Raw genomic sequence first — 5924 nt, forward strand, 5'->3', positions numbered from 1 at the left:
ATTGACTTGTCAATTTATCTTTGAGAAGTGCTTAAGAAATGATCCTGCCTTCACTAATAAGAACATGTAAGAATATATATTATCTGAGGTGTCACATCATCTGACCCATACTTATGATTTAAAGTGTAACTAAGTTCTCTCAATAAACTGCATTAATTTAAAATTTTAAACTTTAAACTTAAATCATCCTTGCTGTACTGTTCTTTCTCTTTACTTTTAATTTTTACATTATCTATAAATACTCAAATTAAGAAAAATCTCTAATCTTGAAATCAACTTCCTTACATTGGAGCTCTGAGGTTAGTTTACAATTTTTAAAATATTTTGTTAAAATGTAAAAACCCTGAATTACAAAAATTTACAGTTTTACAGCATATATCTATTATAAATATTCTGAATTGTTTTTATACAAGTAATCAAGTGTTATTTTTCCAAATGAAACTCCTTTATAGGCTAGAGAAGGGTATGTGGTCTTACACCATAAAAACCAATACAAATCTCACTTTTTATGCTGGTACTTCAACTATTTCAAAGCAGTCACTTGGTAAAATCAAATAACCTCTCTCAGATACTCCTGATACGTCTTTCTCCTCTGGAACTGCACAACTTCCTTTAACTTTTCAAGCTGTTGTTCTTGTCTTCTGCATCGCTGCTGTGCGGTCTTGAGCTTCTTTCTGAGTTTTTAGACTTGCTGCGCTAGCTGATGGACCCTTTTCCCCTGGTGCATTGTATCCTCCACAGTGTAGTTGTGGTCACAGAAAATGGAGAGATTATCTGGGGTCTGTAGGGGAGGCATTAGCAATCCAATAGCGGCGTCAAACTGAGGAATGGGAGGCATTAAAGGTGGTGACGAGAGATGTTTTTGTGGCTCCAGGAGATCTTCCTTCTTGTCATGTGGTTCAGTACAAAGAAATATGATGGGGACGGGCGTTCTCCTTCAGTAACTTGTTGTTGCATTCCCTCTTAAAGCAGTCCGGGGTGAAGTGTTAAGAACAAATGCTGCTATACTAAGTGGGTTTAAAGTTTTTTCTTCTGACGGCCACCTCCCATTTTTCACAAAGACTGGGTCTAGTCAGAGGAAACTACTAGTTCTAATTTCTTAAGCTATCATCAGTCAGGAATTCTTGCCAAAAAAACGTATGTTGCATTTAAACATCTGTAATTTGTCATTAAATGTAATACGTAAATTAAATGTAAATGATTCAATGTAAAAAAGTAATAAAATTTGTAAATAATTCGACTGAATGAAAATGTTATGCTACATTTTGCAGATACTTCAGTATCAGTGAGTCATTTCCATTTTGCGGTTTTCTTTTCCTATTTTTAAGAGAACATTTTCCCCTCTAGGATTTCTAAAGACAGCACCTTCTGGAAAAACAGCCCTGAAAGCTGTGGGGCAGGTTCTTCTCCAAAAGCTTCCTCTAGGCGCCCTATTGACTTGATTTTGGTTCGTATCATTACTGTGTGCTGAAAACACAGTTACTCATCTTGGCAGCACCAGAAGCTTTCCCTAAAACTTAAGAGGTCCTTAAGGTAGGTTCCTAAAATTTAGGTAAAAAAATCTCCCTTAAATCCTGGCCAAAAATCAGTCCTTAATTACTGTGATGGTGGCCTCCCATTCCCAGCAAGGACCAAAAAGGGTGAGCTGGTCTTTTTAACGGTCTTTGTCTCTGTTTCAGATGTACTTGCAGGAGTTATCAACACCCGGCTTCTCCATGAGCCTAGTGGTGAAATCCAGATGCCCCTCAGTCTAGAGGCCCCGTAACCCGCGCCACCTTCGAGCCCTGTCCGGGCACCCTGAACGCGCAACCGGCGGCAGCGGGCGAACATCGCGTCCGGGCAGCCGATCCTCGAGCGCGTGAGAAACGGTCGCGGCGGCGACGCGCCCCAAGAGCGCGCAGCACCAGACAGGGGCGGCGGGGCTGGACGCGGGCCCAGAGCCGGGTGGGCACGCGCACAGCCACCGTGCCCCAGCGGCCCCGAGGAGCGCCCGGCCGCGCCGGCCTAGGCCCCTCCCCGGCTCCGCCCCTCTCTTGCACCCCATTTTATGTGGAATGCTAGCACAATGCCTGGCTGCAGGGGGGTGCTCAGTAAGTGTTTGTTGAATGAATACAGGGATAGATTGATGAACAAACGAATATATGTGGATAAATGAATGCATAAATGTAACATTTATGGCTGTCTTTACTACAACCAATTCCTCAAGAAAAAAAAATCAACAAAATAATACAACCAGAATAGAACATGTGGAAATACTGTCAAATAGGTATTAACCTGTGACGCATACAGTTGGGGCAACTTAGTTGACCATCCTGAACTTCAGTTACTTTTACTTTAAATTGGGTATACTAATGCTGGCTTTGAAGAATTGTCATAAATGCAGATATAATGTATGTTCAATGCCTGGCTCATGGTAAGTGCTCAGTGAGTTTATTATTATATAGTTAAACAGTCTACATAAACATACAAAAACAGTTTACATAAAGAATTTCAGAAAGACCCAAGAAAGTGATTGCAATAACTGAAAATGCTTTTATTGGAGGAAGAATTAAAATATTCACATTTTAGTATCTATTTAAAATATTAAAGACCCTTGATTTTAAAATAATGAGTTTAGAAAACAACATATTAGATTTAAAGTACTTGCAAATTAACAAAATGTCTTTGGAAGTAATAACAACTCTTCACCCGCATTTTCTCCTCCAGAGGAAAAATGATCACAAGTTCCCAATTTTTTGGCATTAGGCAGCCTAGCTCATCCATAATTTTTTATCAAAGCATTGTTAAATCTTGCTCTGCTTCTTGCTTGATTTAATACATATATTAGAGCAAAAATGGGAGAGGCAAGTTGTAATCTATTTGTGTTAAATGCTAACGGAACTTTGCATTTCTGTTAATAGTACATGTTCATTAGGGGAGACTGTGTAAAATCTTTATATATTCAAGAGCTGTTCTGTTTTAGGCCAATGAGCAGGCACAGTAATTTCCTCTTAATGATATCATTACTTGAATATTCCTGGGGGGCTTTACTGTTCCCTGAATTAACGCACCTTCCATTTCTAGGAGGATTTTCATCATGAATCTGACTTGCTGATAAAGTCGAATGCTTAATGGTATCACACACACACACACACACACACACACACGCACGCACGCAGAACATGGGCTTGAGCTTAGTAGATCTCCACTAAAAGACGTTTTTTAATTTAAACTGCTAACAGAAAATAATAAATTTCTAAATGAAAAATATTTACATACTGAAACAGTATCTGGGAAAATAATTGACTGCATAGATTTTACAAAGCCTCTAGGTTTATGAAGGCCAGATTACCACACCTGCCTTGTGCCTGTGATGGGTCTCTCTGCTTCCACAGCTGCTGGGAGTTCTGCATTTCTCAAAGAAGTTCTACTATTAATAGTTGCAGTAACATAAGCTGGAATGGGTTCCATGTACTCGCACTTTGTGGGGTTGTGTCTGCCATATCTTCATCCGTCCCATGGTTATTGAAGAGAGCCCACTGACCACCCTGCCCTCCCCACCCCTCCAGACCAATGCGGCTGGCCCTCTCTTTCAAGGCCAGCATCCCAGTAGTTCTCTGGGCAGAAGGAGTGCATTCAGACACCGGCCGTCAGACCACCTTCTCAGTTCTTCCATCTCGGTGGTGGAGGGGAAACATCCAGGGGGCTCAGCTTGCAGGTGCGTTCCCTCAACTGGGATCTGGCTAAATGCAGATGCTGCTTCAGTAGGGCCGGGTGCGCCCTGAGGTTCCACCTCTCTAGCAAGCTCCTAGGTGAGCCTCTGCTGCTGATTCCAGTGGCCACACTTTGAGCCACAGGGAATTATGTTGACTTCTGCTGGCTACCTGATGTACCTGCCTGAGAGGTGCCAGTGTCACCAGGTGCTCTTTGTGGGACCAGTGTATAACTGAGTGAAAAAGTTGTCATCTCTGCCTTCATACTGTTTGTCTCCTTTGCTGCTTAACTTTTAGGCCAGAAGGGAAAAAAGGAAAAGGGCTTCTGTCCAGCCTGCAGCCCTGCACATAGGCTTGTTGGTGATCAGAAGGAATTTTGCTTACCGTTTGAGATTGCTGCAAAGAGCTCCTTACTTGAAGCTTGCCTCCTCCAGGAGACAGTGAAATATGTATGAAAAGAGTGATCACCTTGTCAGAGTTTTAGGGCTGCTGTGGTAGAGCTGGGTCAATGAGAACCAACTAACCAAGGACACAGAGCTTCTCAGCTCTCCTGGGACCCTCGTTGACACCCAGCTGTCTGCAGTCTCAGTCACCCCGAACCTGCTCTGCCTCTTACTCCTCCCTCTTTGGTATAAAAGAAGCTTGCAATCAACCCTGAGTTAAGAGGGTACTTTAGGGTATGCGTCCTCCATCTTCTTGGTCTGCTGCCTTTCTGAATAAAGTCACTTTCCTTGCACCAACACCTTGTCCCTTGTTATTGGTCTGTTTTGCAGTGAGTGGCATGATCTTGGACTGGATAACAAGTGGAAAATGAGGGAAATTATAAGGTGATTGTATACTGAACTGTGGCTGGGGCACAGAAACTGAGCAATCCTGTGCTTAGTAGTAATAACACTACATACACTTTGTGATGTAAATAACCAATTTATTTAATTGTTTAGTAGAGCATTTTTATTTTTAAGTAAGCCCATTGATAGTAATAAGAAAATAAAAAGAAAGAAAATCCATGTTAAAATAAGAATGAAACAGTGAGTATGGAATCCAATTGTGTGACTGCTTTTAAATCCCCCACAGTGGCAAGTGTCACTGACCACTTGGAAATGGGAAGCCACATGTCATCAAACTTCTGTCCGGAGGAAGGAGCCTCACGTGTGTGGCCATAGAAGGTGTGCTGATGTGGTGTTCTGTAAAGCAAGACTCATCCTTAAGATCAAATGAACGTTCCAAGTAAATTTCATTTATTAGGTCAAGCATTTTTCAGTAAATTTCAAGCATTTTTAATGAATGTACAAATGTGGAACAAAAACTGATAGGTTGGCTCCATTAGCCAGAGAAGTACTTGACAAGATTTAAGTGTAGTTTTTTTTATCAGTGTTGTAAGATGCTTTGCAAAGAAAATCAGCTAATTCTAATCATGTTTGATTTGTTTCATCCCATTCATAAAATCAAAGTGGGGCACTTGGTACATCCTGTTGAGGGTTAAAAGTATGACTTTTTTGTGAGACCTATTATGCATTCAATTTAAAAGCTCAATGCTGAAGATAATATGAACACAATTTTGGGTGAAGCAAAAATTGTCAGGGTATAAACAATAATCTTACTGGATTAAGAAACCCTTGGAGCAGAAAATATATTTAGAATTGGTAGTGGTGAACATATTACAATAATTGTACTCATAAGTGAGACAGTCTATCTATTACAAAAGATGTTACAGTTATCTGTTTGTAAACATTTTGTGTGAGCAGTAAGGAATCAAGTTACAAAACTGTGATGATGAGAAAGCCTTACAGTTAGTGCCTCTGCCCGGTGGTGTGGGCTTTCTTCTCGCTGCTGCCCTTGATCAATCACAGTTTAGGAAAGTTTGGGCCAGTGAAGAATGACTAAATTTACATGTGTGTCATGTGATGTGTCCTATGATGAAAGTGAACTTAGTGTAAATAGGCTTTTAAACTAGGGTTACAATAGGAAGTGTTAACCAACACATTCAACTCATGGAATACCGAAAGATGTAGCTTTTGAGGCTTTTAGCAATTTGCAATTATTGAAAACAAAACTGGCAAACAGGAAGAGATTGAAAATTTACTTAGAAAAGGCAAGGGAAGAATTAAATAAATTAAATAGTGATTGTGCAAATGTATACAAAATTAACTTGAAGATCTGTAATTTGTGCTTAATATCTGAACTTGTGGCAAGAAAGAAATTTTGATTGAGCTTCTATTTGTAATTGAATAA

The 5924-nt window shown here is 40.3% G+C and overlaps 1 pseudogene; it reads right to left on the reverse strand.

Moving 5' to 3' along the window:
• Nucleotides 1-506: 506 nt before the first annotated feature.
• On the reverse strand, nt 507-1458 carry LOC108403166 (THAP domain-containing protein 1-like; annotated as a pseudogene).
• Nucleotides 1459-5924: the final 4466 nt, after the last annotated feature.

This window comes from Manis javanica, chromosome 2 (genome assembly GCF_040802235.1).
Source record: "Manis javanica isolate MJ-LG chromosome 2, MJ_LKY, whole genome shotgun sequence".
Taxonomy (NCBI): Eukaryota; Metazoa; Chordata; class Mammalia; order Pholidota; family Manidae; genus Manis; species Manis javanica.